This window comes from Monodon monoceros, unplaced genomic scaffold, assembly GCF_005190385.1.
Source record: "Monodon monoceros isolate NGI ecotype Baffin Bay Population unplaced genomic scaffold, NGI_Narwhal_1 Super_Scaffold_13, whole genome shotgun sequence".
NCBI classification, from domain to species: Eukaryota; Metazoa; Chordata; class Mammalia; order Artiodactyla; family Monodontidae; genus Monodon; species Monodon monoceros.
Genome location: NW_021703769.1, coordinates 28415965 through 28425657, shown reverse-complemented (window position 1 = coordinate 28425657; position 9693 = coordinate 28415965). Strand labels below are relative to the sequence as shown.

Sequence of the window (9693 nt, the reverse complement as noted above, 5' to 3'; positions counted from 1 at the left end):
ACCGCCTGTCCCAGCCGGCATGTGGCATGTGGCTTTTCCTGGTGCACCAAGCACTCAACAGTCTGGACTTTTCTGGGCTTTAGTTTTCTCCTCAGCGAAGGGGCACACACACCTACCACACAGGCCAGCGAAGGTAACAGAAGTGCCTGACTTTTAATAAAAGCCAGTCCTCACTCCGTATGGAATGTGGTTTCTGCTGGCCAGGCGGAGGGAGATAGATGGGCTATGTGCTCTGCCCTGCGCCCCTCCCCCACCCCCCGGCCAATCACTGGTCCGCGGACACAAGTGCTACCCCCTCACCTACAGAGCTGTTTCGTCCAGCTCCTTTGAGAGCCTGGCTCCCAGCTGAGCTTTCCAAAAATGTCCCCTTCCCCTTGCTGCCATGGTTGGGAGACTCATCTCTACATTAAAAATCCCTGAGGGCAGAACTTGCAGAAGCACAGAGCTGGGGCTTGGAAGGGCCTTTGGATGTCTGGGGGGCTGGCAATGCTGGCTGGGCCCTGGGCCCCTGGGGAGAGCAGACCAGGCCTGGTGTGGCTTCCTGTCCCAGGTGTGGATGGGGAGGACCACCCAAGGCCACCAGGCGTCTTCTCATCAAGCAGCCGAGTGTCCTCTTCTCCTGCCGCTCACGCAACCAGGACCCAAACAAGCTCCTCTAAACAGGAGGCGACAAAACCACAAAGCACTTCTTTTCAAATCACGTATGGCTTCTTTGACCCCATCAAATAACTTTATTCACACAAACGTCCCTTAATTTACAAAGCCTCAGTCATTCATACACATTAGGGGGATCCACAGTGTTCAAGGAACTTAAATATAATGTATCATACCAACCCAAGTAAACCAAGTACAAAAAATATTCATATATAAAGTTGTTCACACGTAGGTCCTAGATTACCAGCTTCTGTGCAAAAAAAGAAAATAAAGAAAATAGATTTATTAACTAGTCTTTGAAACTAACCTTGTGCCTGGGTTAAACCCTCCCTCACACCCAAGTCGGCCCCACACGAATATGAATCATTGCAGCAACATTCTCTCCTGCTCTGATGGAAAGAGGCGCCTGGTACACAAAACGATTTCTTTAAAATGTCCCTAAATGAACTCCCTTCCTCCTGCGGCCTCTCAGGGAAAAAGACGTGGGGGCCTCCTTCCCATTACCCCCAGTCTAAGGACTCCTGGAGCTGCTGGCAGTGGACTCATCCCTCGGCTATGGATGCTGACATCAGCCAACCTCACGGCACATCCTGGTCCCCCGCCTCCCAGGGCATCTCTCCAGACAGGAGCCTGGCCACCTAAGCCTGGCAGGGCAGGATCAGAGACGGTCCGCACTGTCCCGAAGGCTGTGCCTCAGCCACAAGCCAGGGGCCTGGAGAGCGGAGCAATGTAAGCTCAGCTCTTCTCAGGTTGCCAGGTCCTATGAGACTCCAGCAGCTGGGCCCCCAGACAGGCCCAGGACAGGGAAGGAACAAGAACCCGAGCCCCACTTGGAGGCAGAGCCACCAGTGCCCCCAAGATGGGCAGGGAGGGAGCGGCACACGAGGAGCAAAGGTGGGTGGTGCACTTGGTGGGTAGGGCTGGGAGCCCGGGCGGAGGAGCCGAGAGTTAGGGGTGGAGGCCCGACTCCTACCTCTCCAAGCTTCCTAAGGCTGAAACCCAGACATCCACCCAAGTAAGATCTGTCTTCTAAAAAGGTGAACAGCCAACAGCAGGAAAAGAAAGAAGATTCCCACAATGCCCGCTCTTTTCCTTTTCTTAGAAAAAAACTCAAGCAAAAAAAAATTATCTTATTGCTCCAAACACTGGTTTTCTAGGAGACGCCTAAGTTAAGGAGCGAGATCCCGGAGGAAGAGAATGAGGGGCGGGGAATGAGGCTGTGAGGAAGGTGGTGAGTGGTCTTAGCACCGCAGGGTCGGGGGCAGAGGGGGTGTAGGGCCTGTGCCCCGGTCCCCTGCCTTCATTCGCTCTGGGGTCACCACTGGCAGTGCCATAAAGGAGCCAGGCGCCGTCCAGAGAGTCAAATCTCCACCCAGCATGGGGCACGTTTCTCCTCCAGCTGTAAACATGGTATTTCTTAAGTAAACATTTAATACACTCCCTCAGAAAGGCAGCCATGGGGGCACGAACCACACGTGGGTGAGAGGAGAGAATTCCATTCTCTTGTCCCAGTGCCTCTGGGATGAGAGGGTGCTAAGGCCTGCGACCTTAGTCCCGGGGCCCAGGACGGGGTCAGATGGAGCTGGTCTCCAGGGAAGAGACTGCATCCTCCGGGCCGGAGGTAAGAGGCGGGACGTGCTGGGGAGGAGGTGGCCGAGAGTGCACCTGTCTGCAGCGCAGCCCTGGCCTCAGGAGAAGCTGCTAGTGAGCGCCCTGTGGTGGCTGGGGGTCACGTGCCTGGCTGCAGCTCTTAGGAAGGGATGGGGCAAAGACCGGGGCGTCCATCCTCCCACGAGGCTATCTGTGGGCGGGGGGTGAGAGTTTGAGTGGCAGATGAACACCGAGAGGGAGAAAGAAGCCTTGTCCTGCCAACTGAGCCAGGCGGCCGGGCGGGGAGGGCAATGGAATAAGGCACTATGATCTGTCTTGCTGATTCTTCTCACTGAGGGGGAATGGAGCTCAGATCCGTAGGGCTGAGGCCCAGATCCTCCCTCCAAAGGCTATCCTTTTCACAGATCCCAGGAGACAAGAATAACTGACTGCTATTTTAAGGGTTGGAAACTCCTAGAACTTGGACAGGACTAACAAATTGGTGGCGCTGAGATGATGCTCCCCAGGGCGGTTGCCAGGCCTGAGACCCAGGTAAAAGGCAGGAAGAGACGACAAGGCTGACTCCAGTGGGAAGAGGTGAACAGTGGCTAAGGGAGAGGACCGCTACCTGGGCCTAACCGGGACTAGTCTGCCGACTGGGCAGAGCCAGCCTTGACTTCGGGCTGACTTCCACCCGGGTGCTGGGTGTCCAAGGTGGATGAAGTGGAGAACAGGGGAGGGAGGAGAGAGACAGGCACTTGGGGCTAACAAGGTGGGCCTCAGGAGCTAGGGAAGGAGGTCCTGCCACCAAGCAAGGACGGGCTGGGAGTCCTGCAAGACAAGGGTACGTGGAGGCTGCCCACCTCACCCGAAAGGTATGGCCACCTGTGACCTACAGCTCCAAGACCTTAGTCAGAGCTAAGAGACCTGGGGAGGGCGGAAGGGAAGGATAAGCAAAAGGTAAATAACCTGTTAGGCTTGAACCCTCACTAGGACTTCAGAGTGTGGGCTGCGGCCAGGGACAGGTGAGGGTGCCAAGTCCGGGGACTGTTTTTCCCACGTGCTCATGGACAGACAGACAGCTGCCCCAGAGGGAAGGCGGGGAGGTGGGGCAGAGAAGGGGTGCACACTGCAGTTAGGGGATGTGCTCTCCCAGCTGCAGCTCAGAGTAGACTCTAGGTTGTCTGAGAAGTCAGAGGGAAGAGACAAGAGACAGGTGATGACAAAGAATTTTGGCTGAGGGAGGGGAGGGAAGGGCCTAGTCACCTCCTGCTGCCCTGCTGGATCCTGCTAAGCACAGCTAGCCATCTGCCCAGGAGGAGGAAGAGGACTTGAGAAAAGGCGGAAAGAATGTGAGCAAACATATTGCTGAGTTTGCAAGTCTGGGCTGATGCTGTGCTGGTCTCTCCTAAACTCCCAGGGCCGAAGGGCTGCGGCTCTGGGGGGGGAAGCCCTCCTTGGTCACATACCAACTTAAATGCCCTCCAACATCTCCCCTATCCATCCTATGCTGGTTTAGAGAAAACAAACAAAAACAACTAAACACAAAAGAATTCCTTTTCCCTTCCTTGCTTTGCCGTAATGGGCTGAGAAGCCAGGTGAGGGGCAACAGGGACAGCTCTCCTTCTCCTGGCAAGGGGAGAGGACACCCCGCTTCAGAAGCCCAGGAGTAGGGAGGTTGCAAGAGTGGTTGGAGAACGGAAGAAAGGCTACAGACAGACACTGGAGGTGGGGTCACAGGGTCACAGCCAACAAGCCCACAGGCACCTAATGGCCATGGTCCACCCCATCAGCCAGGTCCATCCTTTCCCATCAGACATTTATACTGAGGGTAGCCCCTAACAGTAAGTCCCTGCAGTGAGGGAGATGATGCTCGGCACTGTCACCGTATGTGACACCATGGGGCCGGCACACAGGGCACACCCCTCACTGTGAGGAGATGACAGTGGCAGACGGTTCAGGACACCCTGTTCCTATGGCAATGGTCACAACTGGGTCTTGGGGACTCAGGCGGTGTCTGACGACCTGGACATCTGGCGGGTACATCTGGGAAGACGACGATGCAGGAGGCAGGAGGTGATGGGTGCTGAGCTCACAGGAGTGACAGATGCCCGCCGAAGACCCAGCTGTGTCCCAGGCAGAGGTTTGGCACAGTTTTCTCTGGGAATCATCCTCTGGGAGGAAGATCACTAACAGAAAGGTAGGCTTGTAGAGCTGGGGTGGGCTGGCCGTTCAAACGCCAGGAAGTACGAGATGATCACCCTCTGTCCCTTCCCCCCTCAGAACTCCTGGTTTTAAAGGGCAGTAGAGGGAATGGATTCCCTCTGTAAGTTCTGGTGTGGCCCTGGGCTTCCAACTGCTTAAAGAGGACAAACCCAAAATACAGATCTTCTTTCTCGAGTTCTCCTGGCCAAGCCCTGGTCCTCCCCTTCCAGGTGGTTCTTGGCCTCTGATCATCTCCAAGGCCCAAGGGCCAGCCAGGAGCAGGCCACCAGGGAGTCCAGCAGTTCCTGCACCTGGTGGGGAGGCAGCACAGAGGCCTCCTTCTGGCTTCATGTCCCCCATTCCAGGAGAAATCCCCAAATTCTCCATGGAGGGGCAGGCCTTCTCTGGGGAAGTGAGGTGTTATAAGCAGAACTAAGAGATGGGTAAAAGAAAGGAGACAGGAAAAATAAAGGACAAAAACAAAATAGCTCCCTAACCCCTTATAAAAATTAAAAATGAAATTTATACATATGCTTTGTCCATACTGAGTTTCTTTAAGGAAATTGATGCCTGTCCACAGCATAGCTTCCTGTTCTTCTGAAGTCTTAATCGTTTAAATTTAAAAAAAAGGGGGGGTAGGAAGACAAAAAAATAAAAAATAAAAAAATTAAGCAAAACTAAAAGGAGGGGGAAAACCCAAACAAAAGCTTCACATTGCTGGAGATCCAGCTGTTGGGAGATCGCCAACCGGCCAAGCCACCGCCTGTACCCTCTGCCGTCCTCTGTGTGAGACATGATGAGACTGTGGGTCCCGAGGATCAACCTGAAAGACAGAAGGCAGGGAGAGTGGACGTGGGTCAGTGGGCATGGGGCACCTCCAAGCTCCAGAGCCCCCACTAGGTACCAGCACCCAACCCCGATAAACTCCGGAGCCGTGCTGTGCTGGGAGCCGGGGGAGTTGGGTTCTAAGCGCTCTCTATGGAGTGAATCCAGCCTCACTACAACCACCGCGCCATGGACACGTTATCCCCCTTTTCAGATAAACTGTGGTGTGGCTTAAGCACCACGCCCCAAGTCACATCACTGGAGGGGCAGACTCCAGCTGGAAACCCAGGCACGCTGACCCCAGCTACAAATCCGAGCACGAACCCCACCCCTCTGCCCTGGCTTCCCCGCACTGCTAGGAGAAAGATGCCCCAGGACCCAAGCGTTCTGTCCCTTGGCAGCCCGAGTTCCCTCACCCCCTCCCCCTCTGTGACCAATCATGCTGCACTGGAAGTTCACAGCAACCCTCTTACCCCATTTCAGAGACAAGAAAAGTGAGGCTCAGGCCTCTGAGAACCTGCACCAGGCTACCCACCCAGGTCACAGAGGGGCCAGAGTCCCACAGGCAGGGGTAGTGTTGGTCTCTGAGCCGCCCGCTGGGCCCCAGGCTGCAGGACACTGCCGTGCTTAGGAAGGAGGCTGCAGCCAGAACTGTGGTCCAGTCCACAGTCTCTGCCACTGGACTGTGGGCAAATTTGAGTCCTCTGGTTCTTTGGTCTTGTCACCTGTACCACATCACAGGTTACTACAAGGACCAAATGAACTAATACATGGAAAACTTACAACAGTGCCTGGCTGTACTGTTATTAGCTATTATTTGGGAATGGCCTTGGTGCCAGGCCTCAGAACGAGACCAGCGACCAGCCTTTCAGGGACCTGTTCTAATGGAGGTCTAGAATACAAGAACCCGCAGAGATTAGCCCTGGGCCAGCCCCCACCCTGCCCAGCCCAACTTTCCCAGTCTGAGCCTGATTAGAGCTAAGTATAGCCCTAATACTGGGCAGGCGGGCCACCCAGGACAGCAATGCTCCGTGGCGACCCATGGTCTGTCTCATCAGAGTTTCCAAGTGCCCACTCTCATCCTGAATGACTTAATCAGACAGTCTTACTCAGTGTGTGTGAAATCCCCCCACTGGCTTCAAGGCTCAGTAAGCTCGCTGCAGCCCGACAGGTATGCCCCCCCCCCCGCCCTGCGTCCTCCCCACCATTGCCTGTCGCCTGTACAGTCATATCACACTGGCCTGTCATCCTCAGGTCCCAGGGAGATGCCTGGCTAGTCCTCACGAGAGGCAGCAGGGTACTGCAATATTGGACAGTTTTACTTCTCCCGGTCAGCCTTCATTTCCTCCTCTGAGAAATGGGGGCTCGTTTTCGAGGTTTGAGTGGAATACCGACTGTGAAGTACCTGGCCCACGGCAGGACCCAACTCCTCGACATCCCATCCTCTCCCAGCCATTTGTCCCCAACCAGAAATTATGAATGTGTCAGGCTTAACAGGCCGCGGTCCTCAGCCAGTGAACCATCCAAACTGCTTCCAGCCGGGCGAAGGTGCCACGGCAAGGACACGCACTCCACTGGAGGAGTATGACAAAGCCTTCTAGAAAGCAATTTGGCAACGTTTTCAGAGCTTCAAATGTATTTAGACCCTATAATTACACTTCTGGAAATCTAGTCTAACTGATTATCCTAAATACGAAAAGGACTTTATGAATAAAGATGTCCACTGAAGTAGTATTTAAATTGAGGTAATAATCGCAAATCCAAAAATGAGAGATTGAAGCAAATGACCCATCTACTCAATGATACATTACAGAGGAAATGAGAAAGCTGTGTGGCTTTTTTTTTTTTTTTTTTTTGCGGTACGCGGGCCTCTCACTGTTGCGGCCTCTCCCGTTGTGGAGCACAGGCTCCGGACGCGCAGGCTCAGCCGCCATGGCTCACGGGCCCAGCCGCTCTGCGGCATGTGGGATCTTCCCGGACCGGGGCACGAACCCGCGTCCCCTGCATCAGCAGGTGGACTCTCAACCACTGCACCACCAGGGAAGCCCTGTGTGGCATTTTGAACAACAGTATGGCAGAAGCATTTCCATGGGTTAAGTGGAAAAAAGCAGGCTATGAAGTTCTGTGACATATGACCATATCTATGTAAAAAATAAAAACCTCCAAGTATAGGAAATCTGGCAAGAAAATACATCAAAATGTTATACTTGTCATGGGTGGATTTTCCTCTTCCTCCACTCTCCCTCTGTATTTTTAATACTGAGTACACATCATACTGTCACACTTCACTTTTTTTTTTTGCGGTACGCGGGCCTCTCACTGTTGTGGCCTCTCCTGTTGTGGAGCACAGGCTCCGGACGTGCAGGCTCAGCGGCCATGGCTCACGGGCCCAGCCGCTCTGCGGCATGTGGGATCTTCCAGGACCGGGGCACAAACCCGGGTCCCCTGCATCGGCAGGCGGACTCTCAACCACTGCGCCACCAGGGAAGCCCCACACTTCACTTTTTAATGGGAAAAAAAAAGTGTACTTTAATGAATAAAGAAAGCTGGCAGCCCCATGAGAAAGGTCTCTGGAGTAGCGAGGGTCCCAGAGACCAGACCCAGGCTCTTCTTTGGCCTGTTCCACACACAGTGGACAGTTGAGAATCTTCCACACCTCTCAGACGAGAGGCTAGACTGTGTGATTCTTTTCTCCACTGCACAGGTGAGGGGTGACTCAGGGTCCATGTGTGGAATCAAGTGGGGATGGATGATAAAGGCATTGGAAAAGTATTTGATCAAAGTATTTGATCTCAGGCCCAGCCTTTTATTCTACTGCTTCTGTTTCCCTGCCTGTTAATTCCCCTCAACAAACATCCTCTGGTGGGTCTTATATGCCAGTTTTGACTTGGAAAAATACAATCATCATGAGCACGTGCTGTGAGGGTCCAGCAGCCACCTCAAACTTAGTTTTATTCAGCAGGCCTACGGGCCTTCTCCCTGTTGCTTTCAGTAGATGAAGTAGAGCAACCAGAAGATTGGGGGAGGGAGGGCTTGGGGGAACCTCGCTATCTAAGATGCTAAGTCCTTGTGAGATACAAGAAAGGCCCGGGAAGTTGTATGGTCATGTGTGATTTGCTAAGATAATCTGTGGAACCAGTTATGACCTGTTTAACACTGCTTTCCTACCTCCCCTGGTTGGACCCAAGCTGAGGACAACCTCAAACGGATGACCATCACAGCAGGAAGGTGACGCACGGCAGCAGAAAAGCAGTGTCGACAGGGAGGCAGAAGTCTCTTTACATAATAAACTAGCAGAACAGACTGTGCCTGCAAAAGGTCACACCAAGCACCCAGCACTGAGAGAGTGCCTGACACCAGCGTCATGACCACTCTAACCCTGACTCCCCTGGCCAGGAAGCGGCTGACATTTCCCACAGGCTCCTCCACACTCCCTCCCTCCAACTTTGGCACTGGCTCTGGCCCTCCTGGTAGGACGCCTCAGGATAGGTTTGCCTCCTTCTGCCCAGTGGGCAGGGACAAGAGAAATAGGGCTCCTTCTTCCACAGAGAGAACCCCGGCTTTGCATTCCTTTCCCGTCTTCCATTAGAGAAGGTGCACCTTCCCCCAGGGAGCCAATAGCTGCGACCTCCCTGGAAAGGGGGGTTGGGGGGGCGGGGGGGGCTTTCTACAGCTCCAGGTAGGAAGGGCTCAGACCACGTGGTTCTGGGGTAAAGCAGCAGCAGGCCCTCCCAGGCACCTGCTGGAACAATGAATGTTTTAGGTCCCAGCCCAGTGGGCCCTTGCCCTTTGTCCTAGTAGATGCCACACCTCCACCCCGACTGCCTGGGCTGTGGCTCGACTGCCTGATTGCCGGCGTCAGCCAGGACTTGCCATGTCCCTTTCAGTTGGAACGCTGACTTCTGACCACAGAGCCCTCGTAGAGGGCAAAGCCACCCCTCTGAGCACAATGAAAAACAGTGACGTGGTTAACCTCCAGGTGACGCCTATAGTGCACTCCCATCTCTCACCTGCCTGACAAGCTCATCCAGCGAGGAGTTAACAAGTGAACAGGCCCAGAGATGGAGCCACCTGGCCCACACCAGAGCAGCAGGACTGGCACTCAGCCCCATCTTCCCCGGTCTCACTGCCCACAGCCTTTCTACTACGAGCCTCCATTAAGTGCTTCCAGAGCCGGCTCCGCCGTGGCTCTAACAGCCTGCATTTGAGACGGTTCCCTGCGGGAAAGGTGTCCAGGAAGGTGCTGGCAAATGCTTCCCTTTCTTAGTTCAGCTCTCGGACTAAGTTCCCTCAGTACATCCGAGCTCCTTATTTCTCTATGATGATCGTAACAGCAATCACTTACTCAGCATTGAATATGTGCAGGCATGTTCTACAATGGATAAAGGTAGGACACTTTTATATGTAACAACTTGGTAA

At 54.1% G+C, this 9693-nt stretch overlaps 1 protein-coding gene across 1 annotated transcript in view; it reads right to left on the bottom strand.

The window, feature by feature from the left end:
• Nucleotides 1–703: 703 nt before the first annotated feature.
• STK35 (serine/threonine kinase 35) overlaps nucleotides 704–9693 on the bottom strand; it is a 44378-nt gene continuing 35388 nt past the window's right edge. Inside the window, exon 4 of the mRNA XM_029221789.1 lies at nucleotides 704–5272. The gene's annotated coding sequence lies outside the window, so the exon portion shown is untranslated. The remainder of the gene's footprint in view (nucleotides 5273–9693) is intronic.